The following is a 26,419-nucleotide window of genomic DNA, read 5'->3' as shown; positions in this document are numbered from 1 at the left end:
GAAGAAGTTCTTCCTCATCTTCAGCTGGAACTTCCTGTGCCTCAGTTTGTGCCCATTGCCCCTTGTCCTGTCACTGGGCACCACTGAAAAGAGCTTGGCCCCATCCTCCTGACACTCACCCTGCAGATATTTAGAGGCATTTCTAAGGTCCCCTCTCAGCCTTCTCTTCTCCAGGCTGAACAAGCCCAGCTCCCTCAACCTCTCCTCGTAGGGGAGATGCTCCCGTCCCCTCACCATCCTCGTAGCCCTCCGCTGGACTCTCTCCAGTAGCTCTTCATCTTGAGTAATCAAAGTCATCTGAGACTGCTAGGTGAAACAGAATGAAATAACAGGCTGAAAAGAGGCCGTTTTGGAGAGAACGAAGCGGCTGGTAACTGGCTGCGTTATCGGAATTCGCCTGTTTGGTAGGAGGAGCTGCCCGGCACGGGGATGCTGGGGGAGGTACGTGGTACCCGGCCGTGGGGGTGACGTGAACCTGGCTGGGGACAGTCTGTTTTGGTGGGAGACTGGGGAACTGCTCGCTAAACCATCAGCCAATGGGGCAAGGCTAACTGATTAATCAGTAACTCTACTACTACCATGCTACTGGGAGTTAAACCTGCCCTTTGCAATAGATTGTAGGAAAGGACAACGAAAGACCGAAAATCTGGGCGAGCGGCAGCAGCGGGTGCCGTCCCGCTGACGGGCAGGGAGGTGGGCAGCGGGGAGGGGGTGGCTTGGGGGGCCTCCAGAAGTGGTTCGTGCTTCAGTGGTTTGCTTTGCAGCAAAAGATCTGGCTTTTATTTTGTTTGTTTCTTCTTCTCTTTTTTGTAAATTAAAATGGAAGATTCTTATCGCAACTTTATAGCTTGAATTATGGGAGTGTATGGCCATGTGAAACACTTGTTAAGGTGGCTCTGAGCATACTCACACAATTAAAACATTAACCTAAGGCAGTCCTTCTGTTTTGAAGGAACGAAGTGTTTCTCTCAGAACTATGTCATATTTAATTTCATTTCATCACAGTGACACCCCGTTGAGTATAAAGAAAAAAAAAAGACGTTTTCAATTGCTTCGGCTCTGTATGAAAATGAATTGAATGTATGAAAATTGAGGTTTTGTAATTAAGTTCCGTGACATCGGGAGAAGCAAATATGTCTGGGAAATGTGTGCTGACCCTGCGCAGAAAAAGTCACTTCTGTTGGATAATGTGTGTGTACAAATACAGTTATTTCTGTATCGCTATATACACACAGACTTGTACACTTTGGCATGTTTTCTGCTGAAAATTGCCCTTCACAAGCGCAACTCTCTTCACGTCACTGCCGAGGAGCCCCACGCAGACCCGGGTTTGGGAGATCATCTTGGCACGGAGAAGAAGTCGCTCGGGTGGGCCATCCCCATGTCGTCCAAACAGGAACCGTGTTTGGAGCAACTTGCTGTTTGGGGAGCGCGTGGAGGCTGGAGCACAGCGAGGGTCACCTGCGGAGACGTAGGCTGCTGGAAGGAGAGAAGGGACCTTGGGGCAAATTCTGCTCTCATTCGTATGCGGCTGCTGCAAGGGACAGGTCTGTGGGCTCCTGATGGTGCCCCGGGGTGGTTGGGTCATCCTGCGTAGAGGGGTGGGCAGAACAATTCAGAGAAAAATAGGAACTGACTCAAAGCTCTGCCTGCGTGGCCTGTTGTCCTTCATTTTGCACATTCCTGAAGATGAGCAAACTAAGCAAGGTTATAGGTAGAAGCAGTGAGAAAGACTGAAAAATTCACTGTAGCAAGACTTCCGATTGACCTGTGCGTGGGTATGTCCCTGGGATTTAGTCACCTGGGGCTCATCATGCTTATGAATAGATATATTTGAAGTAAAATTCTTGCTATTGTTTGTCACATTTAATTATCCTACGTGAGTGTCAGTAAGGATGCGAATATTTAGAGTATTTAACAAAAACTCAGAGATACTCAGTAAGGTATTTTTGTCTTGTTAAACACTTATTCCCTCCTTCCTCCCCGTGAACAGCACAGGAAGACTCAGAGAGTTCAGTATTCTTATGGTTCATATGACAATTGAATCCCTCCTCTTGTTCCATCCAGCCTTAATTAGCACTTTTGTGTGCATTTACTTGTTCTTGCTGAAAAGCCTGAGATGAGAGTGAAGATGTTGAGGTAATTAAGTAACTACGAAATACCTACCTCTTTCTTTGACTGCCCCAGGGAAATTTGCCAGCTCGCTAACCTGCACTGCCACGTCCTGCGTCGTCACCTGCCTTGTCACCTGCCCGTGAGCTGCGATCGGGCTGCGGGGTCAGTGCTGCGTGATGCTGCTTTGGTAGCCATCACCATCGTACGCGTCGCTGAGAAGCTCTCTGAAGGTGCACGTACCGTATCTGCGCGTAAATGCAAGGAATCAATTCACAAATAAAGACCTAATGAGTCATCCTTTCTGCTGCGCTAGGACCATTCCTGGTGACCATCTCTTGGTAACCTCTGGGGAGGATGGACAGAAGGTATCTGCCCAACGTGGAAAGCAGCAGACACATCCACTTTTCTGGAGACATCATGAGATGTCCCTGGGCTAAGGGCTCTTGCTGAGCACCGTGCCACTTTGTAGCGACAGATGAAGTGCAGATTCAAAGCCCAGGCTGGTTCCCAGCGGGAGGAGGCTGGCGAGGAGCGCCGTGGGGGTGTGCTGCTGTTGCCTGCCTAGCTCGGCGTGCGGCCGCGGCCCTCAGGACGTTTGCCACCGCATTCAACAGGAGGTAAGGCTGGAGCACGGCTGGCGAGCAGGCTCCATCCAAGCTGATCGTTGCCCATCAGGGGCGATTCCCACTTGGGCACATCGGGGTGGTGGTGCCCAGGGATGAGGGGCAGCAGAAACACAGTGGTGGTCCTCATAGGACCGGACGGCTTGGACTTTGCTGCCCTTCCCCTGTGATTGACAGGCTGCATACATTTATGGCACTTTTCATACCTCACGACAAACACCAAAATTATATGCTTTAGTTGAAAGACAGCCAAAATGTCTGAAAGGCTCATTGTTTCCCAAGTAATATTTTCAATACCAATTGAGCTGAATGGTTCTTGAAAACAATTGTGTATTAAACTCCAGCGAATATACGTGCTGTTCGGGCCCACACAGGCTAATATAAACGCCAGCATGACTTGATAAAAGCACAATGAAAGGTTCTATTTTTGTTAGTGTCAGTGACCTTGCGTGGCTGTTCGAGGACTGTTCAATCTCCTGTTCAGGATGTATAAAATTAATATACCTAAGGGGGAGGATGTTATTAGGAGTTAGCTCGGAAATGCTACAGGAAATGCTGCAGATAGATGGCTGAAATTACCCCGTAGACATTGTTCAAACAGGTCTGTGTTTAAAATTAAACTTACAAGAAAAACCTTTTACTAGTTAGTTACCAACAGAAGAAGTATCTATTGATTGCCTCTCCATTTGTTACATCTTAATAAAAGAAAGAGTTTTAAAACTACATAAAAGAACAAGAGGGGGAGAATGTTAGAAGTGTTATTAACATATTAAAAGATAACCACAATGGATATAATAAAATACATTATTCACGAGGCATGATAGCAAAACTCAGTGAGAGTGTCTTTGCCCCTGCAAGTTCTTAACATCGCTGAAAAGAATTATCTCTCTTCATCTATTTTCTGCTGCGTGGCTTTACCTCAAAAGCCATACATTATTCCCCCAATCTGTTTCATTGAGCAAGGTAATTATCTATGCATGGGTGCTTCAGCATGAAAGACGTCTCCCAGGAAGTACAACTTTCCCATTTATTTATTAATTTTTTTTAACAAAAGGGCTAAAAGAAAGGTGTGTGGGAGAAGGAAGTAAGGATCAGTGTTTAAAACATAGCTAATGACATGCTAATGTGCACAAATGAATATTGAAAGAACTCAAACATTGCTTTGAAATTAATTATACCACTCCCTTTGTCCTGTAGAAATGGGAGATTAAAACCTGTACAGCGATGTTTGCTATGTTTAATTTTCAATTGTTTCTTTGATGTAACAGATAGAAAGGTTTGCACCTGCAAAGTAAAAAGGCTGTGAACAGATTGCAAACATTCTGCAAACACTTCATCAAGAATTTCAGTTGTCAGCCTCCCCAAGCACAAGGGAGCCTTGATGATATCTTTGTGTGCCTTTGACTCCGTTTGATTAATAAATGCAAACAAATTTCCCTCAGTAACCTCTGGTTGCGATCTATGCATGACAATTAGGGACAACCTCTGGTGAAGGGACGCACTGAAGTCTGTTCCCCCTTCCTCTCCTACGTGATAAATAGTTGATGTTTAATGCTTTTTGACAATTAGAGAATGAAATCTTTTGTAGTTGTGCAGTCCTGGCTACTCTTCATTATTCTGTTCTCAGCAGAGAAGGATCAGCGTTTGTTGCAGTGTTACAGTGGTTGGGGCGAATGAGCTGATTTTTCGGTCTCCTTTTCTTTTTCTAATGCTGCTTCATCCCATTACTGAAACTCGGAGTGCAAACACCGCTTTTTTACTGAACGGCATCGCGGGTCTCATCAATACGATGGATTTCAGCAAGTACCGTTCAGAACTCGCGTCAAATCCAAGTAAAGTATCGCTGGACCTTGTGGGTCCACCTCGAAAACAGTGCTAAAACTCCCTTAAAGTGGTGGGGAAAGTACCCGACACCCTGGGCAAGCAGCAGAACCTGTACCTGTTTACTCCGGTGCTAGGGCTGTGGTCCTGCTACTGCACCGCTTATTCCTGTTTAGTTGTGGTTGTGGGCACAGAGGCCGACCCGACTCTCCCGTGTGCTCGCACATGGCAGGAGCTCATGGGTTTAGAAATGAATGGACTGAGTTGCTTTATAGGTGGGAACAAATGCACAGAGGATGCATAACTTGTTTTTATAAGCTCTTAGGTCACAGAATCACAGAATGTTAGGGGTTGGATGGGACCTCTGTGGGTCACCCAGCCCAACCCCCTGCCGAAGCAGGGTCACCCAGAGCAGGCTGCACAGGACCTTGTTCAGGCAGGTCTTGAATATCTCCAGAGAAGGAGACTCCACAGCCTCCCTGGGCAGCCTGGGCCAGGGCTCCGTCACCCTCAGAGGGAAGAAGTTCTTCCTCATCTTCAGCTGGAACTTCCTCTGCTTCAGTTTGTGCCCGTTACCCCTTGTCCTGTCGCTGGGCACCACTGAAAAGAGCCTGGCCCCATCCTCCTGACCCCCACCCTGCAGATATTTAGAGGCATTTCTAAGGTCCCCTCTCAGCCTTCTCTTCTTCAGGCTGAACAAGCCCAGCTCCCTCAACCTCTCCTCGTAGGAGACATGCTTCAGTCCCCTAAAGATACGGTTAGGTGCTTGAAGGAACTCAGGAAGTGTAAGGAAAAAAAAAGTAAGAAATTGTAAGGAACAGTAAGCTGACAAAATATCAGCCAAAATAGACTTTACAAGGAAAAATAAAGGAGATACTGAGGCTTTCTAGCGATAAGAAGACAGAACAAGAAATGAAGACTACACAGAGGGGGTTAGGTAGAAATAATCAAAGTATGACCCCAAAAATCAGTGTCTGTGTCCTAGTTTTCCAGAAAGGTCGCGGTAAGGGACAGAGACTGAATGGTGACGGGAGTCAAGCTGTAGGAATTTCCCTGGTCTGAAGTGGAAGCAATATTGAAGTTGCTCAGGGTGCTCAGATCGGGAAGGGTTAATACATTTATCTAACTGGAGACAGAGCTGTGTGTTGGGAGAACAGCACACGGGGAGGGGGGACAAGGGGGGGAACAGAGTTCTCGACAGCCAAAGCCTGGCTCTCTGATCTCAACAGTGTACGCGACTTCAGATGCTATTTGGAGAAAAACAGTAATGAAATGCTTTAATTAAATTAATTAAATAGTTTGCAAAAAATGGAAGTGGAAAACAGAATATCGTACCATTTTTTTGTCCAATGGTATCATGTGCCACGCTGGCCTGATATTTTTGACTGATAGGATAACTGATTTTCTTGACAAAGAAAATGCAGCAGGTCTCATCTTTATGGACTTCAGCGAAGCATTTGATATAGCACCACATGGGAAATTCTCAGTTAAAATGGAGGCCGTGGAGGTTAGTAGAAAACCTGAAAGGTTGATAAGGAGCGAGCAACAGGTGGAAATGAAAACAGATTGCATTAGGAGGGAAGACATCGCGTTAGGAGGAGGTTGCCCGCAGCATTCCCCGAAGGCTGGTCTTGACACTATCTTGTGTAATATTTCCAGTAATGGCCTCGGGGGGGAGGACCATGCTAAAGGAGCCTGCAGATAGCACAAAATTAAAACCATCATCAGTACAAGAACTCGCTATGTCGTAGATAAGGAGTCTGGGACTGGAATAGTAGAAAAGGATAAGCTTGAGTACATGCCCATAGGGACAAACAGTGGTGATTTCATGATAAGCTGAGGCTCGCAGTGTAGGGGCACGTAGGGGAAAGAGCAACCTGGCCGTACCCAGCAATCCCAGAGGATTTTGAGCCGTGATGTGATGCCGGGAAGGTATTTCAAGCAGTGCTCGTGAGGTATCGCTGTCTGCAGGCATCCCGCTGCTTCTGCTGTGCCTGGCTCCGGTCCCGCTCGAGACCCGCTCGGGAGATCTCCCCTCCGCAGGGGAGGAGCAGCTGCACCCGCCGCTGGCCCTGGCACTGGGAGCTGGGATTCCAGGAGAGTGGACCAGAGCCCGGATCATTTACACTGGCAAAATAAATGCTGAGCTAGGAGATGATCGTTCACTGATAAATGCCAAGGGAACGAACACAAGTGAGGGAAGAAGAGCTAATGGACAACACTGGCACAAAAACAAATGGATATGAAATGACCATTAATAAATTTTCTGATCACAACTGGATTCCCAGCCTGCAGAGACCCGATGAGCCTTTCAGTGGGAGAAGCAGAAGGGAGATCAGATCGTTTATCAGATCGTTTGTTGACTTAACAGCCTCATCCCATCCCAGTGTCCCTTTGGCTCTTTGCGCGGTGGATTTCGACCCCTTCCCATGGCTGGAAAGCCCAGCACTTGCTGGCGGTGCGGCAGGAGCGTGTAGGAGATGAGTGGGAACATTCCCCAGGGTCGCTGGGACATCGATCTGAGCTCACTATCGAGAGGGGGCTGATCACAGGACTGGTCATTCAATCCAAAAAACATAGAGGAGGCAGCAAGACTAATTACGTTAGGGTGGCGTAGGGAACAGACGCCTGCCAGTGCTGTTCCTCAGCCCCGGAAAGACCTCCTGCCCCCAGCCCCTTCCCAGGGCTGCCTTGCTGGAGGCGCAGCCGTTCCCGCAGCGTCCCGAGGCAGGGCAGGTCCCGAGTCCCGCCCTAGCGCAGCGGGCAGTCTACCCTCAAAACTCCCCATTTTCTTTCTTCTTTCCCTTTTTTTTTAATGAAAGTATAAATTAGGAGGAGTGGTGCCTGTAACATTTGCCAGACGTCGCATGGAAGCGGTAACGCATGCTGAGAGCCTTGTATATCTCACAGATGTTTAAAATAATTCCACTTCTAATAACTCAAAATGTTTCCTTACCTTCCAGGTGAAAATTGCTCTATTCTCTAGATCTCGGTAAGGAATAGGGGTTTAAATGAGATTGATATTTTACATCAAATAAATTTTAATTTACAAATAGGCAAAAAAAAAAAAAAAGTAGAATAATTTTTGAAAGATGATGCATCATCGGTTTTCCCAGGTTTCACAGAACTGTAATGGTGAGTCACTGGGAATCCGAGCATATAAAGCACTTGTGTGCTAGGCAGGCTGAAAATTTATCTGGGAAATGTTGTGATGAGGTGGAAGAAACCAGTCATGTGCTAAGAACAGTTTGTCAGTATTATTCTTGCAGGGACAGATCCTGAGTCCTTGTTGACTCACTGTTCTCCACTTAATTGCCTCAAATCACCATCGGTATCTCAGTATCCTTCTTCATCTTCTTTTTCAGGTAAATCCTGAGACGACAAATCAGAACATCTAGAACAGGTATCAACTGTTTGTGTAACTAGTGAAAAAGATTCAAAAGAATAATTAAATGAAAAATTTCCTTCACGTTTTCTTCGTTGCCCCTCTGACTATTGTTGATGTCCTCGAGGGCTACAAGGATGATGAGGGGACCAGAGCATCTCTCCTACGAGGAAAGGCTGAGGGAGCTGGGCTTGTTCAGCCTGGAGAAGAGAAGGCTGAGAAGGGACCTTAGAAATGCCTCTAAATATCTGCAGGGTGGGTGTCAGGAGGACGGGGCCAAGCTCTTTCCAGTGGTGCCCAGCGACAGGACAAGGGGCAATGGGCACAAACTGAAGCAGAAGAAGTTCCAGCTGAAGATGAGGAAGAACTTCTTCCCTCTGAGGGTGACGGAGCCCTGGCCCAGGCTGCCCAGGGAGGCTGTGGAGTCTCCTTCTCTGGAGATATTCCAGACCCGCCTGGACAAGGTCCTGTGCAGCCTGCTCTGGGTGACCCTGCTTCGGCAGGAGGTTGGGCTGGGTGACCCACAGAGGTCCCTTCCAACCCCGACCATGGTGTGATTACAGATTCTGTGATTCTGATCTTGACCTGCAGCCCCTGTGTGACAGCGTGTCCCAGGGCACTGGCTCACAGCAGCCCTCGCAGGAAGGTGCCAGAAGAAGAGATGCAGCTCCGTCTGTACCCATGGCTATGGAGATGCTGCCCAGAAACGTTCCTGGGCGCTGCGTGCTCGGGAGCGGGGTGGTTTTCATGCGGTTCATGTGTACAGTCCTTTATGCCCAACTCTTTATAATACCCAGTTTAGTAGTGTTGGGGCAGATATATTTATTCTCTGTGTTATTTAATACCCAGGTAACTACTGCTGGGGCATTAAATGAGTTCTTTAAAAACAAATCCACTGTGAGCCACACGTTCTCGCATGCCTCCAGCCTTATTTCATGCACTTAATGGACTTCAGCCTATGCTCTGGTAGTTAAAAATCTTCCATTACTATCACTCCAGCATTTTTACTGCTTTTTTTTATTTGCTCAATCATTTCACAGTCCAGTTGTTCGGTTTTGGTCAGGTGGGCTATAAAATATTCCTGTAACAAGTTCAATCTCTGCAACATCTCCGGCCTCCATCGATAATGACTTTGCACTGTTGCTAGTTTCTCCCAAATCACCGCTTTTGAGAACTAACAAATCTTCTGCACAGAAAAACACACATCCCAAACACACACCCCTCTTCCCTAGCAGCAGCTCCCAAGCAGCGATGGTGTTCAATACGCTTGGTTATTCTGTCCCCATTGGAAAGATTTCATTTTAAATTACCTGAATTTGAATAAATGCAAACTTGCAGTGGCTGAGCACCGATTTACCCTGCTACCTACCCGTGCTTTTGGGCTCCTGTTGGGGCTGTGGTTCCACAATCCTATTTTCCTTGGCTCTGGGGGGTTTTTGTGTGTGTGGTTTTGCCCTTCAGTTTGTTTCTGGAGGTCCTTGCTTGCTCTGCAGGCTCTCAGCCTTTCAGTGGACACAGATTCGCATGTGAAATATGAAACAGGAAATTTAATAAACGATATATTAGGGATTTGTGGTGGAGTCGTGACTGCAGGTTACTCTCCTGAAGCCTGTGATGGGAGGGAGGAGGTGCAGCGTCCGCGGAGGCTGCTGTGCGGCTCGTGGCGTAGCACGGCGCTCGCTCCTGCCCTGCGGCACCATTTTGCACGCTCACCAGAAGGAAGATGCCAGCGTCTTTCTCCAACATGCCGCGGTTCTGTTCTTGGTGAGGGGAGGCGGTGGAGAGGTTTAGTCCAGGAGCCTGCAGAAATTTTAAATGAAGAAAGTTACTTTGCTCCGTGTCTCGCCTTCAAATAGTCGCGCGTTCCCACGAGCCGGAGCCTGCATCACCAGCCTGCCGAGTCGGCAGCTCCGGTTGGATTGGCTCACTGATTTACTCCGTGTTGTAACTCAGTGGAGTGGTTACAATATCTGTGGGGTTTACGCTGCAGCCTTCCTCTGCCTGACTCACCTGGCTGGCTCCGATTAGCTCCTTCCCAGTCTATCGTACCAGGCAAAATCGCTTTCCAGCCCGTTCCCCCAGGTAAACATCATCTCCAGCCCATGATGCATTTTGTATCTCTCCAGAAAGTAATACCTATAGAAGTCAGCACTGCAGTGATTTATGTAATTAAAATATGATGGATCAAGTCATTAAAATTCACTAGCGCTGGTACACGTGTTCACAAGTACACAACTTGTCTCCAACTGTGCCTGCCCCGTCATCCCACGATGACCTTGTTTTATTACTTAAGCTTTTACTCTGTGTCAGAAAATTATGAATAGCAGAACAAACAGAAGACTGGAATTAAAACCAGGAGTGCCTGGTATATTTTTCTGCTTGTATTTACTTTGTCACTTCAAAATGACAGCCTTGAAATTCCTGCATGATCTTCAGCATGTTCTGAAAATGACAGGTACTATAATTCAAATTTACTGCTGTATTTTTTTTACTAGTAATGAAGTTGTAAATGCAGCATTTCTTTCATTACCTATTCATTAAAGATATGACATGAAAACAGAGTTACCATGGAAATGGCTCTGTGAATTCTGAGTACATAATAAGAATTTCATTGTTTACACTACAGCACAGATAACTGATGGGTGTTGTTGTTGCCGGTAAAGTCTTATTTAGCCTCAGGAATGCTTGTAAGGGGAAAAAGGTTACGCAATTGGTCTTCCACTAAGTGCCTGCATACAGGCAAAGCTCTGTAAAATCATCAGTGCAAAAGAGTTTTATGATGAAAAGGACTGAATATGTTTTGAGCTTTAAATCTTTGAGCATCGTTTGGAGTTGAATATTTAAGCATTCAAAACAGAGATAGCCTAGTTGGTGTGTTACTAATAGTCTCGTGGCAGATCTAATGCGTACACATCTCATATAAATAAATTAGCATACAGAAAATTTAGGAGTTTTTACGCTTAAACTGAAAACAATAGGTTTTAGTAGCATGAAAGCGTCAGGTTGAATAACAATGCCAACAGCTTTGTGAAAAGATAAAGGTGGTAGAAGCCTTATTTTTTGCAGCAGGGCTTGCAATTTCAAATGAAATAATGAAAATTGGGAGCAGTGTCCTCTACCTGCGTAACAAGGACTGCACTTCTGTGCTGTACTGCACCTGTGAAAAGGATCTGGGTTTCTACATAATGGGACCAGGAGTATTTTTAAATACCCCAATGACACGGTGACCCTTTGACAGCCAAAGTCAAAGTGACAGTCAACAGCACTTCTTCTAGTAAAAAGGTTTTAATCCGATTCTGCGCAGCTCTACAAAACCCACGGAAAAGGCTTGGGCCCTGTTAGGAATAAATGAGTCAGGATTGACATTTATGCCACAAAACCCTGAATGCCTGTTCCTCATTTGCAAACCAGTTCATTCTAGGGAATGAGCCATAAAGAGAAGCATTATAGATACTGTGTTATAAAACAGAGTGATAATGATAGCTGTTCTGTGCCTTAAATAAACATTTAACTGTTCCTAGTTTTAAATGATAAAATATATACATCTGCGCAAAGATGAGGAGTCTGAATGTGACCGGGCATGTCCCGAGACCTTTGATGTCCCTGACACGATTCTTGTTGATAATAAAGGTGCTGAATTGGGTGTTGATTTACATCAGTACTCTCCTGTTCCAGAGTCACTTGCACTAGGCAGCACTAATCACTCCTAATTGCAGTTGATTGGCAGAATTAAAACAGCCTGCACGTTCATCTTCCTAGGTCCTTTGCAGGAGGATTGTTTCCTCCCACATCTTCCAGTTGGCGAGATAACGCGTGGATGGAGGGGGCCAGCCCGGTGACACGCACAGCAGTGACAGGTACAGCCCTGGAAACCACATCTTCCCATTCCCAGCCCCGTGCCGGGAGCTCACGCTGACTTTCATTTTACTAGAATTTGGTAAGTTTGGGGAAAAATGAGACATGGCAGCCATCAGATAGAATAGCTTAAAACAATGAGAATGTGAAGAGCGTTGGATGGGTCACCTACATGCAAATAGCAGCGAGGACTTCCTCCCATGAGCTAATGTGCCACAGCGCAGTGATAACCGCATGAAATCTGTCTTTAGGAATAATTTGATGCTTCCAGTATTCTGACGGACAACCACAGACCAGTTACAGCATAGTATGAATAATAATTTTGTAGGAAAGGATTAGAGCGTTATTCCTCAACCTATCTGGAGCTACTTTAGGAAAGAGATTTAGGCGGTGGGGGGACTAGATGCTGCTGCCACACCTCCGCCAGTAATTTATAGTTTTCTTTGGAGATTTTGTTTCATTGCCTTGAGTGGGAAAGCATGGTTAAAATACTAGATTCTCTCCTGCTCCTGGTAAGAATCGTCTCCCACCTTCAGCTATTAGAAGGGATACTGCTGTCCACGCCTCATGTTGGTGTGCATCACACCGCTCTCTTGCGCGTATTCCACTGGCGTGTAGGGTTGGATGCGCTTTGGCTTCGGCGAAGCTCGGTCAAGTTACACAGCAGCTGATGGGCGGCCAGCAGCGTGTGGCATGAGAGGGAGAACAGTTTTCACATCTTGCTGTTGATTACCAAATGCAATGTAACTCAGATTGTTGGAGCTGCTCAGATTAATGATCTTGATAGTGTTTTAACTTTGCAGAGCATCTGCACCATGTGTGATCCCACCAGTGTTTTGTTGGTTGAGTCACTGCTGTGACAGAGCAAAGAAAGTGTTTAAATCGTATTTTCTGTTGGAACCAGTGGGCGATGTTTTGCTTCTGATAAATTTTCATCAGAGACAAAGAGAATAATTAAATGAAAAAAGAAAGCCGTTTGAGTAATGAGTGCACTGGCCATCATATTAAATACAAAGACTTACTCAGTAAGTTACATTTTGGACCTAAATTGTTTGTCTGAGTCTGTTTTGGTTAAAAATGTCATTATTGTATTCTTTTGCAGTGTTGTAAACTATTTTTATTGATTTTATATGTAAAGTCAAATTTTCCTGATTAGATAGAAGAGCACAGAAACAAAAATGTTCTTTAGGTGCCTCCTAAATGGACCGATGTTTGGTCAGGCACCGGAACAGGCTGCCCAGGCCAGTGGTGGAGTCCCCATCCCTGGAGGTGTTCAAAAAACGTGTAGATGTAGCACTTCAGGACATGGTTTAGCAGGCACGGTGGTGTTGGGTTGACGGTTGGACTTGATGACCTTAGAGGTCTTTTCCAACCTATGATTCTATGATTCTATGTGCCATACATCAAAAAGTAGAGGAGCTATGTCTTGGTCTGAAGCGTTTACCTAGCTCCTTGCATGGAGTTTTGCTCTGCGTGGTTCTGCAGGGAGAGAACCAGGAGGAATTTCAGCCCTCCCTAAAACCTCTTCGAGGGTTTGGGGATCCCAGCTGCTGCTGGTGTGCCATTGCTGAAGGGTGGAGAGATATTTGTACTACGCCCAGCATCAGCTCAGTCCACACCGAGCTTTCACATGGGATCCACATCAGTCTCTGGGATCCCTGCACGCTCCTCATCACAGAAAACTTTCTACGGGGTGTATAGATGAGACTGGGTCTGTATAAATAACAGAGGTATTTCACATTTTACCGTATTTCACAGTTTCGGTTCTCTGGGCTGATTTTCTACACAGCAGGGGCAATTTGCACAGAATATCTTTGTTGCTGGACTGTGAACATTTATGGTACATGAAGTTAAGCAGCTGGTATAAAGCCCTCAGAAATAGAGTTTCATAAAAGAAGTGCTGACACACTTTTAATTGGAGTGCTGGATGCCACAGGAGCACTGTGTCATAAGCCTCGGTAGTTAGTGTATCTTATTTTGCAGCTTGCAATGTCCAAGCTATTGGGCATGACTGGCTTTATTTTTAATGCAAATTATAGCTTATTTCCAACTGTTGAGTTTCAGGTACTGGGAGCCCTGCTTGTTCTGAAAACTGCTATTAGGAATTCAAATAAATTGATTATCTGAAGAGCAGGCAGATCCTTGCAGGCAGGGGCTAAACACAAGTGTTTGCTGTCAGGGTGGTTTGTTTTTTGAAAACATTTATTAAAACTGCTAGAAGCCATGCTGACTAAAAGTGTAGTTTGCAATTTTCTGAGTGCTTTATGTCTTTTTCAGAAAAATTCATTGTAATAACAGAGTACCCGGGCTGACTCTGTTTGTGTAAAACAACAGACTCTCTGGAGATACTAGAGGGGTAACAAAACGAATGTACAACATCCTGATAGAAATAAAAGTATTGATCTGATGAATATTGCAGCCTAAAGACTACATGTTATTAGGGTGCAATGAAATGTTGTTGTTTTGGCTTCAGAGCTGTAGCACTGCTGCTGATCACTACAGCACTGAATTATTCAGAAATCACATCTTCAGTAATACTCCGATGTTTTGGAAGATGCCATCAGCCTCCTTCTTTGTTTTAGCTCTTCTCTCCCATCCAAATATTCTTTTCTGTCTCTAAATATCCCAGAGATGCTTGAAATAAAGCCTTTCCCTCCTGGTGTTGCCCTGTTTGACAGAAGCTGAGGTTGTGGTTCATCGATACAGTAAATCTGGTACTAGGACTCTTGGTCTTGGATCCAAAACGCCACAGGCAAGTGATGCAAAGTGCTGATTCAATGCAAACCGACTCTCGTAGTTCAAATTTATCTGAAAATTTTTTGATAGATTATAGCATAAGTTTTTCTGCTGAATCAGGGGTTGTCTGTACTCCCACTGCTGCGATAAAGTTGGCGTAAAACCAGCATGAACTTCATCTCATCTGCTTTGGCTCCTTCAACAGAAACGCGACCACGTGCCCGCTCCTATCGCAGATCAAGCGTGTGTGCTGGGAAGCCCAGGACTACGCAGGCTGGGTGCTACTGGCAGCAGAACCTCTGCCTGAAACAAAACCCATTCTATCAAGGAGAAAAGAGGGGGTGGAGGTATTTGAGGTGCCATATCCAATGTCAGAGAGAACTTATCCATGGAGCAGCCATCCTTTTGTCGCCCTCCTGGGTTATATCAGATAGACTGTGAGTTAAACGGTGATCGGCCCTTCTCACTGACCGGTCTTTCCTCAGTGATTTCTACGGTCTGCAATTGATCCTCGGTGGATTTGCTACTGGCCCTGCACTCGCACTGCTCATCAGTAGCCTGGTTCAGCAGCAGTGCTGGGGTTTGGAGCTGGTGCCTCCAGCGCGGCGTATGCAGCAGCCGGTGCACCAGCCCGTTGCCCGTGACCATGCTGCAGTGGGATCACTGGCCCCAGAGGGCTCTTCCCAGTGCTTCGGGGACTCGGGTGATGCTCTCATGGCTCCTGCTCGTGGACAACCTGCTCGCAGTGGAGCACACCTCCCCAGTATTCCAAGCAGCACCACCTCCACTGGCTTCCCCCCCTTGCTCCTAGTCATGAAGTTGGGTTTATATATAGCTCTATCCATAGCTATGCCTAATTTCGTGTTTTGGACGTAGATGAAAGACCTCCTGAATGTTTCAGAGGGAAACAGACCATCTTTTGCTGCGCACGATGTCTTCCTACCCTTCCAGCTTTGCTTTATTAGCACAAGTGTCCTTCACTGCTATTTCACTTAAAATCAATCTCTCCAGCACTGATTGGTATGTCAGATTCCCTCTGTAGGCAAGCTTGCTGAACACTTTTATTGTACTGCCCGCAGGCAAAGCGGTCCCACAAAGAGTCCTCTAAACTGAACTCAAGGTCGCAGGTCCTAATAGCTTCCTTAGGGTGGCTGCATACCCTGTTACAAATTCGCTTTCACCCTGATCTTGCTGTGGAATGAAATCCCACTCGGCTTGAGCGCTGGTGAAAGATGTCCAAAACAGACCGTCGCTTACAAAGAACTTACCTGTGGGTTTCTCTGGAGCTCTGGTTCTTCCCTACAGAGAGCAGGTTCTGGCATCAGGGAAGCTGCTGAACTCAGGCACCTGTCTCAGTCTTCTGAAGACAAACACACAAATTCAGTGATTAAGTGCAATCAGTTCAACATGTAAGCAAGCATTTCTTTCACCGAGTCGTCAGTTTGATCCCTCTTACCGCTGCAGACGGTGATGAATCCTCTGCGTTTCACTTTGCTGCTTAACTACAGTTGGTCTCAGTTCAGCTCCGAATAGTTAATCTTGGTTGCTAATTACATCAAGCCTCGCGGGCTTCGTTTAGGAGCAGTACGCAGGCTGCTGTTCCTGTGCCGTCAGCAGCGGTGTGGAGGAGAGGTCCGTCCCGTACCAGACACCAGAGCTTGTGTGCAGAGGATGAGGACATCCCTGTTGGGGGGGCACCGAGAGAGCTTGGAGCAGCTTTGGGCCAAAGTACAGCCCTTGCAGCAAGAGACAAAAAAATGAAACTCCATGCAAAAGCTGCACCGTGTTTGAGATACCGGAATGGCATTTGTGTCCCTAAGAGAGGGATGGGTCCACCTGTCTGCCTAAGATGCAGATGCTAATACAGCCTGTGGGCCCTAACTCTTCCCAAGACAGGACTTTGGAGCCAGTGGTGCAGGCCTAGGGACAGGCGGTCTGGTTTCCCTCCTCCATCCCAGGCTCACCTGAGCTGTTGGTGCACGTGGCTCCACACACGCATCCGATAAGGCAGTCATTATATGGGTGTAAATTAACGCTGTGCTCCGTTTGTTCATAGCATTTGAATGTCTTTGGGCCAGTTCATCCATTTCTAGAGATCTGTCTTTCTTTGGAGAATCACAGAATCATAGAATGGTTTGAGTTGGAAGGGACCTTAAAGATCATCTGGTTCCAACCCCACTGCCATGAGCAGGGACATCTTCCACCAGACCAGGTTGCTCAGAGCTCCGTCCAACCTGGCCTTGAGCACTGCCAGGGAGGGGGCAGCCACAGCTTCTCTGGGCAGCCTGGGCCAGTGTCTCACCACCCTCATGGTGAAGAATTTCTTCCTGATATCTAATCTAAATCTGCCCTCTTTTAGTTTAGAGCCGTTCCCCCTTGTCCTATCACTGCACACCCTTGTGAAAAGCCCCTCTCCCCTACATACATCCTGGAGGGGATTCAAAGATCGAGGCCTGGTGCAGGAGGTCAATGAGCTATGTAAGGATGAGGTACAGTACTGAAGCCGAGCTTTTTACGTGACCCCTGATAGTACCCGTGTAGCATCAGAGGTAGCAGGTCTGAGCAGACCTCGCCCATGGAGCGAGTGAGTTCTGGGCAGCCGTGTTGGGTGCTCGCGTGTCCAAGGAAATCAGTGGCATATTGGGACAGCCGCCTGCTGCCACGCTTTCCCCCTCGGCCTCTTGTCTAATTTGGTGCAATTTGTTTATTTGTCTTAGATTCCTGCACTCAATCCCACTTGTGGTTATCTCTCAATACACATAACAATAGGTTGTCAATCTGTTTTATCATACATCTTTGTTATTACTTTTTTTTTTTGTTTGTGTAACTGTCAGATAAAGGAAAATAGCTAACATTTATCTCTGGAGGCCTTTAGGATATTATTATTGTTTTATTATACGTATAGCATTATCTTCTTGTTGTTTAGGGTCGTTTTAAGATACAGTGCACTTCACCTTTATGTTCTGCACATTACGTGCTTTTGTGTGTGACCTTTCAACAGTAATAAAGAGAGAGGTTTCAAGAACACATCCACTTCTGCTGTATATTGTTCACCTTGAGCCATGCTCTTCCCGTTTATGACATGATAATTTTCATAGCAACCACTTTTCATACAACATAATGCAAATGAATGTGGTACTGCATCATCCCCGTACCACTCTCGCAAAGTTAAGTAGTTGCTTTAATGGAAATGTTGCAAGAAGAAGGTGTGAGATAGAAACAATAGGAAAGGAGAGGCTGCCAGGATTTGATGGGTGAGAGGTACTGCATGTCGAGGTAGAGGAACGACTGATGTAGGACGGCAGTGTGGAAAACAAGAGGTGAACAGAGCCTCTGAATATTGGATTTTTCTAGTTTGATGACCAAGGAACAGGAAACACTATATTAGTTTAAGTAATTACCAAGTAATTTAATGTTAGATTTTTGTCAAAATGAGAACAAGCAGAAAAAATTGTTCAGATTAACCAAATGTTTTGGTCAAGATACAGCAAAGAGGTTGTGTATTTTCCAAATTTAACGCCAATGTGGTTTGGAGTCCCTTTCCACTGTGCCAGACATGGTGCCAATGGTGCCATTCCCTTGGGATTTTTTTTTTTAAATACGAACTCAGTGAGGCCAAGGAAGGTGGATTAAAATATCGAATGTGCAGTGTAGGCTTACATGGCAACCAAGATTTTCTTCCAGACAGGAGAAGGAAAAGCATCCATTTTAAGATTGCTACCATGAGCACTTATAGACACAAAAGCCCATGAGAAGACTCCTGTTACCTTCCATTACCTTTTTGCTCCAACTCTTGAAGAATTGCTCCAGGATATTAATACCCATGGTAAGAATTCTCACAGAGAAAACATAGGAGCTCCAAGCCCTGAAGCAAACCACTTCGGACACCCAGTAGACCCACATGTAAAGAATCTGTGTTAAAAGAATGCCACAGTGGGAAAGTTTGCACGAGGAGACAGGTAGTGCCAGACCTGCAAGCACAATATAGCGCCTTTGTGCACATGGAGTAAGATTTTTCACAAGGGTGTGCAGTGATAGGACAAGGGGGAATGGCTGTAAACTAAAAGAGGGCAGATTTAGATTGGATATTAGGAAGAAATTCTTCCCCATGAGGGTGGTGAGGCACTGGCCCAGGTTGCCCAGAGAAGCTGTGGCTGCCCCCTCCCTGGCAGGGTTCAAGGCCAGGTTGGATGGAGCTCTGAGCACCCTGGTCTGGTGGAAGGGGTCCCTGCTCATGGCAGGGGGGTTGGAACCAGATGATCTTTAAGGTCCCTTCCAAACCTTACCATTCTATGATTCTATGTTGTCTTTAGTTACGTGTTCATATGCTGTTTTCTCCAAAGAACTCATTCAGTGCACAGAACCCACCAAACTAATTGCAAGAGCAAGTTCTGTCATGCTTTTCATTGAATTGCTGACTTTTCTGCCTCATTTGATGTACACCAACCAGACTTTGCTCGCAGTGTACCCTAAATATAGCAATAGTGATCTGCTGTAGTCCTGATGGTAGTATCTGAGAGCTTTGGACACACCAGTGGGCTCATCTTCTCACCACCACACTGATACGAGGAAGATCCCACTTCATCCATCTTGCTTGTCACCCTCCCAGCTCCCAATAACAAGGCTGACTTCTTCCAGCTAATTGCAGTTTGTAAGAAAACAGAAGTATTTTCTCAAAATCAAGCACCAGCATCTTTTCTTTGTCTTTCTGAAGCTCGAGTATCAGTATTTGTGTCCTTCCACTTTTGGGGTCTGTGCCCTCAGAATGAGGTGTGAGTTCATTTTTTGCAACGGATGGTGAAGAGGAGCAAAAAAAAGCTGCTCAGAGTTGTGTTATGTGCCAGGTAAATACAGTCACTAGTAGTGCGGCCATTTGACATTGACTTGACAATTATTGCTGCAGCTGGATTATTTTCCTGTGTTAGATGATAGCTGTTTTATGTATTAAGCAAAGATGCGAAATGCTTTCCAGGAGACACTGTAATTTTGCTTTTTAAGTTGGAAACTAATTTACTCTTCTAAAACAATAGATGTTTAAAAATGGCATTACTTGAAAAATTGAGCTTTTTATGTTCCCACTAAATTAGGAAAAGAGACTAATTGCTGTATTTTTATAACACAGTGGAATACCCTTAATATATCTTCTGGAGCTGCCTAAATTGGGAGTTCTCTGGAGACCCCCATCTTTCTCCATCAAAGACAGAGAGAACCTGTGGTCATGTAGGGTCCTTAGCTAAGGTACCTCAATAAAGTACCCGCAGTCTGCAGTCCCCAGCCTGAGGGTGGCTCGGAATAACAGAAAAGTGACTTTTCCCTAGCACATTACTGCACGTCAGCTAGCCTGGGGTAACGGTCTATGTAGGCACTCTCGATCTATGTCCTTTGCAAGGCAGTGTGTTGCCGTAGGTTAGGGTAAAACCAGAGAGGGCGAAGTTAACTCAAATTACGGTGTGTTTTCTGTGCACTCGGAGCGTGTACACAGACCAGCTGATGTATGGTAACTTACTCACCTGATGTAATTTGTGGTTTGTGTGCTGGAGCCCTTGTAGTCTACAGTAATGAGGTTTTAAAAAGACAGATGCTTCCTCAGCTCCAAGGTCTCATGGAAATGTTGTGTATTTCTGATGTCTCTTTTCACAGCGGAGGCGATGTGTTCCAGTGACTTATTATCGCTGCTCTCCAGGTCTTCTGGAGACTTCTCTGATGCATTTTGGGGGAGAAACCTATTTCTCAGGAATCTGAGCATTATAATGCTTTTATGTATGCCTGGTTCTGCGTGTTTAGTTGACACACAAAGTGTACTACTATGAAGAGGCAGAGAGGTGTTGGCTGTCCTCACAGCGTGACAGGCCTGAGCACCTTTACCTTTGTCATGTATGGTTTGTTCTCTGGACCGTTGTGACACCAACCATCAGCCTTGGGTTTGCGTGTTGCATGTACATCTCAATATTCAGCAACTTCCCTACCCTGGGGTTTACAAAAAGCATGTCCTTTGGGTTTGGGGGTCCAAGGCTGGAGCCCGTGCAGCTCCCTTCCTCCACGAAGGAGCCAGTGTAATTCTACATGGAGATACGTGAGATGCCAAGTTACTGACTTGAATCTTTAAGGGCTAATTCGCTTGGGAGGATTTCTTGTCGACATGCCCGGGTCAATTTGCTGTTAGCTCAGTCAGAAGTGTTTGGAGATAGCCACATCCACGCAGCCCTCCCTCATGCAGGGGATAGCCCTTCTGCAGGCCGCTCACCGCCTGAGCAGATGGAAGGTGATGGCCTCGTTCTTCATTAATGAAGATGAAGATGATGACGATGATGGCCTAACTCTGCAAGACCCCCTAACTCTGACAGAGAGAACGAGACTCTGCAGGTCTCTTCAATGCAGTTGGGCTCAAGAGGCCTGGGGCAGGGAGGGTTTTCCTTTTTACATCGCTCTTCTTTCCCGTGTGCGTTTCAAGGACTGGAAAGCAGATTGCGTTTGTCCCGTAGAGCAGTTAGGTTTACCACTGCTGCCAGCACTTCTTGGGAGCAACCCCACCCCCTGAATCTGTTGCACTGTACCTGGGGTCGGAGGACACAGAAAGACTCTTGAAGGAGGACAGAGACATCCAAATCTTCATCCTTCACTTGAAACTCACAAAGTTCAAGGAGCATCCGAGTTGTCTTAAACGTCCTCCTTTGGTATGCACATGCAACAGCCCTTCACAGACTGAAAGGGAGAGACATCCAACCCAGTGTGTTGAGAAACAGTTTATCTTGCTGAAATATGTAGTTACAATAGATGGTTTTCGTGATTTATTTAGTAGTGTTTTGTTTTTCACTCTTATTAAACTCAACCCTCTTGCTTTTGCAGTACAAAGGAAGAGTCAAACTGACTACTTAACTGACTGAATACATCACTTGGGATGTTTCATTCTAAAAACCCGGGTGGGTTTTTTTTTCAAATTATTTACACTTCAGAGTGGAAAAATAGCAACATTACTATAGCATTAGATTAAATTTCCCCAGGTTAATGGGCTCAGTGTCAGGAGTGAATAATCACAAGTGCGTTGCCAATGGAGAGACCATAAAGGCACGTTCCTTTCACAATATATTCTACTCCATGAATATATTAAAATATTTTTACCATTATAAAAAGAACGGAAATAGCCTTTTGTTTTCCTCTTTTCATAGCAAATTCTCCTGTCATTTGCAGCACAATGAATTCCTTGAATCTGTACCAGTCAGTTTTTATCCTTCCTTGAAGACCCAGAGGCCACTGGAAAAATCTTTCACATGGCTAAACTTTGTTGAATATATTTAACCAGTCAATTATTTGTCTTCTGAACTAGAAGAACCAATACTCATTTATGTTCTAAAAATGGCTTGTTTTACTTACTTCATGAGTTATGTCTGCAATAGTAGCAAAGCCAAAGGACGTTTAATTAAGTTATATTTGCTTTTTCATGATCTTTTAGCTTTAGATTGTAAATCACGAATCAATGAGTACTTAATTTCCTCGTATAGCATTAAAAGTAATTGCTTCATAAATTCGTTTTAGTAATCCAAATATTTGCACAGAGTGCAGCACAGAGAAGTTGTTTCATTGATGAGACTTCTCACTTCCCTTTCCCCTGTAGGAAGAAAATGGGGTTTGCTCATTTGGGGTCCGGCCCTTCATGGTACAGAAGGCTCTGAGTGCTAGTGGTGGCATTGCTATTAAATATTGATGTCACGTAGATTTTTTGGTCATTGATTTACTTGGCACTTGAGTTACAGTCAGCTTCTCTCTAAACTCCAGTCTGGCAAGCCAAATCTTGCGGGTAGGTCCATGATCCTGAGCAGAGCCATGGAACGGCAGTTAGCTACAAATATTTCTGCTTTCTTTCCAAAATCCAAGCCCAGATGTGGAGACGTGCTTAGATCCTTGTGTATCAGATAGTGCATTCTTGGACTTGAGTTTCTGTTTAGCAACATGGAGCAGGGAAATTCTTCCTGCATCACTCACTATGGCAATGTATCATCTGTATAAAGAACCAGCTGCTGGAGATGCCGTAGCCTTCCAGACATACTTAGGTGTGTAGTGTACAGACAATGAGCGTATGTATTGGGTCCTGCTCGATTATAATGATTTGTTATCAGGCATTGCTGTTTTTCCCAAGTGGAGGATTATTTTCCTGAGCTGTGGACAGTGTGCTGAAAATCATGGTCTTTTAAAAAACAAAATGTCACGGTAGTGCAGTGGTCCAAACTGTATGCAGCTCCATGAGAGCTCTTTTTCAATTAAAGGCTTCATTTGAATTGGAAAGCTTCTGATGAATTGTTTTCTGATGGGAAGAAGTGGATAAAATTGCCAGCAGCTGCTGTACAGAAAAGGGTCAGCTTTTCCTAGTTCCTGAAAGGCTCAGTCGATGCCTCGTGCTGTATCTTGAACACCTCTCCGATGGGATTCAGTGGGCTTTGCGTTGTTTCTGAGTCACAAAGGTGGGAGACAGGGAACTGATACTGTGCAGAACCGTGCAGGAGCAGAGCTGGTGGAAAGCACTCCAGCATCCCCTGCTCTGTGGTGCTCCCAGGCACACGAGGAGGGAGGGCATCCCCAAAAGCAGCTGTGGAGTGTGAAGCACACCTGGGGTCCGGCTGGAGGGATCCAAAGCCCGTGCTCCGACTGGAGCCGATGTGACCGCTCCGTCAGACTTCACGCACCGCCAAGCTGTGGTTGTAAATTGGGATATGCCCAACATAGGGAGTCTCCTCTAGCTGGGCTTCCAAGAGTTCCCGCAGGTATCCTTGTGCGACCAGGAGTCAGGCAAAGTCTCCAGGGGAGCGAACAGCAATCTGGGCAAAGTAAAGGGGAAGGGAGGAGGAGGAGGTAAAGGAGGAGCCGCCATGGCCATAATTCGCTTGTGTCTGAAAAAGGTTTTGAGAAGGAAGTGTTTTATTTCTTTAAAGGAGATGTGGGTGGCAGGGAGGGGTCAGAAAAAGAGGCCTGGGGTTAGAAACAACTGTTATATTGGAAGAAGATCTCCACTGGAGTGCAATGGAATAATCAAGATTTATTTATAAAATATTGCTATTAAATAAACATTACAGAAACTTTCAAATATCAAGCTTATTTATAGCTTTAGGCGTGAAAACCCACATTAGTATGTTGAATTATATGAGTTTGCTGCTGCCTGCTAGCTGACAGCACGTCAAATTATTTGCAAATATTTTCTGGAACAGTAACCTTGAAGGATGCCAGCACCGTTCAGTGTAACCTTATCACGAGACAGGAACCAAGTGACGAGATGAGGGCTGAGGATACAGAGTTTTGAGCAGCAAGCGACCTCTGACTCGCTGCCTAAAAAGAGAGTTCACGTGGTACCTCCCTCAGCAGAGCAAGATGCTTTTTTCTCTCTGACATTTGCGCTGATTCTGTGCAGGGGTTTTGGAAGATGGTGTGAGTGATGTCGAGATGAGAAACTGCTCTGGGCAGGAATTTGAGAGTACATTAGTCACATTTAAGTGGGTTTATCTCCTCCAGCCTGCAATACCAAGCTTCTGCGAAAATTATGTAATCATTTTAACAAAGTGTTCTGTAATTGACATGAAAAAGGCAAAGTAAAATAAAAATGAATTTCTCTGTAAGCAGGAAGGTTCATTCATTTTAACTGCAATCTGAAAGAGGGAAATGGGAAAAAAAAATCCCAAATGCAGGCTTTTTATGGAAATTGTGGCCTCGCTGAAATTATAAGCTTTCTGCTATTTAAATGAATAATGTTCCCTAACACAGACTATTTTCTCATTTGAAAGTCTGTTGGGGTATAATTTCATCCTTTTACTGTCTGCTGTGTTTTAACTTACAGTAGTCTGACTAAATATTATATTTTCTATCCATCAAAAATTGTCGGTGCAGTTTGTGCAACAAGCATTTGTTGCTCAATTAGACGGCTCTGGCTTTGACACACAGCAGCCTCCACAGAGGTGTGTCGGGCCCTTGGCACGCGTAAGGCGGGTGGCATTAAAACACACATTTTGTTGCCTGGCGATGGCCAAGGGCGCGGACGCCTGCTTGGGTGCACAAGGAGCAGGAGACCAGAGGAGCCCCAGTCTTTGCTCTGCCTCTGGTCAGTGTGCAGGGAGGCAGGCCGAGTGCCAGAAGGTCTGTCCTCCCGGCGAGGAAGGGACGGAGGGGACGGGCAGGATGAGTGACCGGCTCTAACCCCCACCGGGCAGAAGAGCCGACCCAAGCGGTTGTGGCTTTGGCACCCTGGACATGTTGGAGGGCTCTCTTGGGTGCAAAGTGCTTTTTCACACCGGCAAATTCGGTCCCAGCACGGGCAGTCAAGCACCTTATGGCCAAAAAGCAGTGATCTGCGTGTCCCGCATGCTCCCAGATCTGAAGTCACAGCTCCCAAACCTGGTCTAAACAGAATCAGACAGGAGTAAAAACATGCAGTAGGGTTTCTTCACCTTCTGGTTTCCAAGCCATTTAGTATGCACCCGGGTCACATCTTCGTGTTTTTATCCATGGCTGTGATGACTAGTCACTTTATCATCGTTGCTGAAAGAAGTCCTGAGGTTCTCACATACTCATTTGGCTATGAGTTGGGGCTTTTAAAGACCATGGGGCTCACGGTAAAATGATGAGAGCAAGCAACTTGCTACGTAAATTACCTTTGATCTTCTGAGGGCTTCTTCATTAAGCAGAAGGACACAGCAGTGAAAGATATTTAATGACAACAAAAAATATCTTGCCTCAAAGATGCAGTTAACCTTGACGAAGGAGTGCGAATCCTCTAAGGAGCAGTAGAAGTGCTCACCTACTTTATGTCTGTCGGTCTGTCGTTTGGATGCTGGTGCTGGTGCATACTCCATCAATTCTTACAAGATTTCCAGTGGTGAGGCCAAGTGGTTTATAAAGTTTTACATGCTGCCTGTGTGCCTGATAGAATTACAGCACCAGCACCTCTGTTACAGCAGGAGAGGGCTTCCCGATGGCTGCTGGCGAAGCACGGTTTGTGCCAAGCACGCACAGGGACCCGCACTGAGACACCGCCTGTAATCGGCAGCGCGACCACACCGGAGAGCACGCAGAAGGACTGGCATTGCTCTAAAACAAGGTTTAGAGGCTGCTTCCAGGGGCCTCCTCTGCTTATTCCCCATCGGGGAACACCTTCTGGGTACCTACCCACAGTTTAATAAGGCTGAACTGCTTATCCCACCCACGGGGACAACTGCAACTGGGGGCAGCAGCCCTCGCAGGCATGGCAGTAAAAATTAGCACCCCTGAAAAAAGCCACTGTCTGTGGAGATAATCTTCCTTACTGTGTAGTTTGGTGACTAACGGCTGAAGTTCCTCTCTCCTCTACCCTGCTACGGTGAGGAACACCCCTGACTTCATGATACTGCCAGTACCTGAGCTGCTCCGTGGTTCTCCACAGCGAGAAGAGACACTGGGGAAGAGGAATCGGGGACCACCAGCACTTAAGTTGGGTTATGGTCTCACCGTGCATATGGTCCCTGGCCTATAGACCCTGGTGATTCAGACATCTTCTGCTGAAAAACAGAGGGGGGGTGGACTAGATGACCTTTAATGGTCTCTTCCAACCCAAACTACTCTATGATTCTAAAAAACAGTTAAACGTGGGACAGATATTTTGGGGCTATCGTGAAGGCAATGTTCAAGCCTGAGTTTGCTCTGCACTGAAGACCTACACATTGTGAAGAGAATTTGTTACATTTTATTTTTAGTCCTGTGCGCTTTTTTCCCCACAAAAAGTCCTTACCAGCTCTTGTTTTGTTTAGAAATATGGGAAATACCCAGCTGTAAATATCCATGGTGGAAATGACACCGCTTTGAGAGGGCTCTCAGTGCTGCTTCACAAAAGAGTCTACTGAACATCGTACGTGGTCTTTTGCAGGCTATG

The 26,419-nt window shown here is 45.8% G+C and overlaps 1 protein-coding gene across 1 annotated transcript in view; it reads left to right on the top strand.

The window, feature by feature from the left end:
• The window catches only part of TEX36 (testis expressed 36), a 145,365-nt gene that overhangs the window by 79,107 nt on the left and 39,839 nt on the right, over positions 1-26,419 (top strand). Inside the window, exon 5 of the mRNA XM_075424134.1 lies at positions 11,704-11,801. The gene's annotated coding sequence lies outside the window, so the exon portion shown is untranslated. The remainder of the gene's footprint in view (positions 1-11,703; positions 11,802-26,419) is intronic.

Source organism: Opisthocomus hoazin, chromosome 6, assembly GCF_030867145.1.
Source record: "Opisthocomus hoazin isolate bOpiHoa1 chromosome 6, bOpiHoa1.hap1, whole genome shotgun sequence".
In the NCBI taxonomy this organism is placed as follows: domain Eukaryota; kingdom Metazoa; phylum Chordata; class Aves; order Opisthocomiformes; family Opisthocomidae; genus Opisthocomus; species Opisthocomus hoazin.
This window is presented reverse-complemented; position numbering and strand designations above follow the sequence as displayed.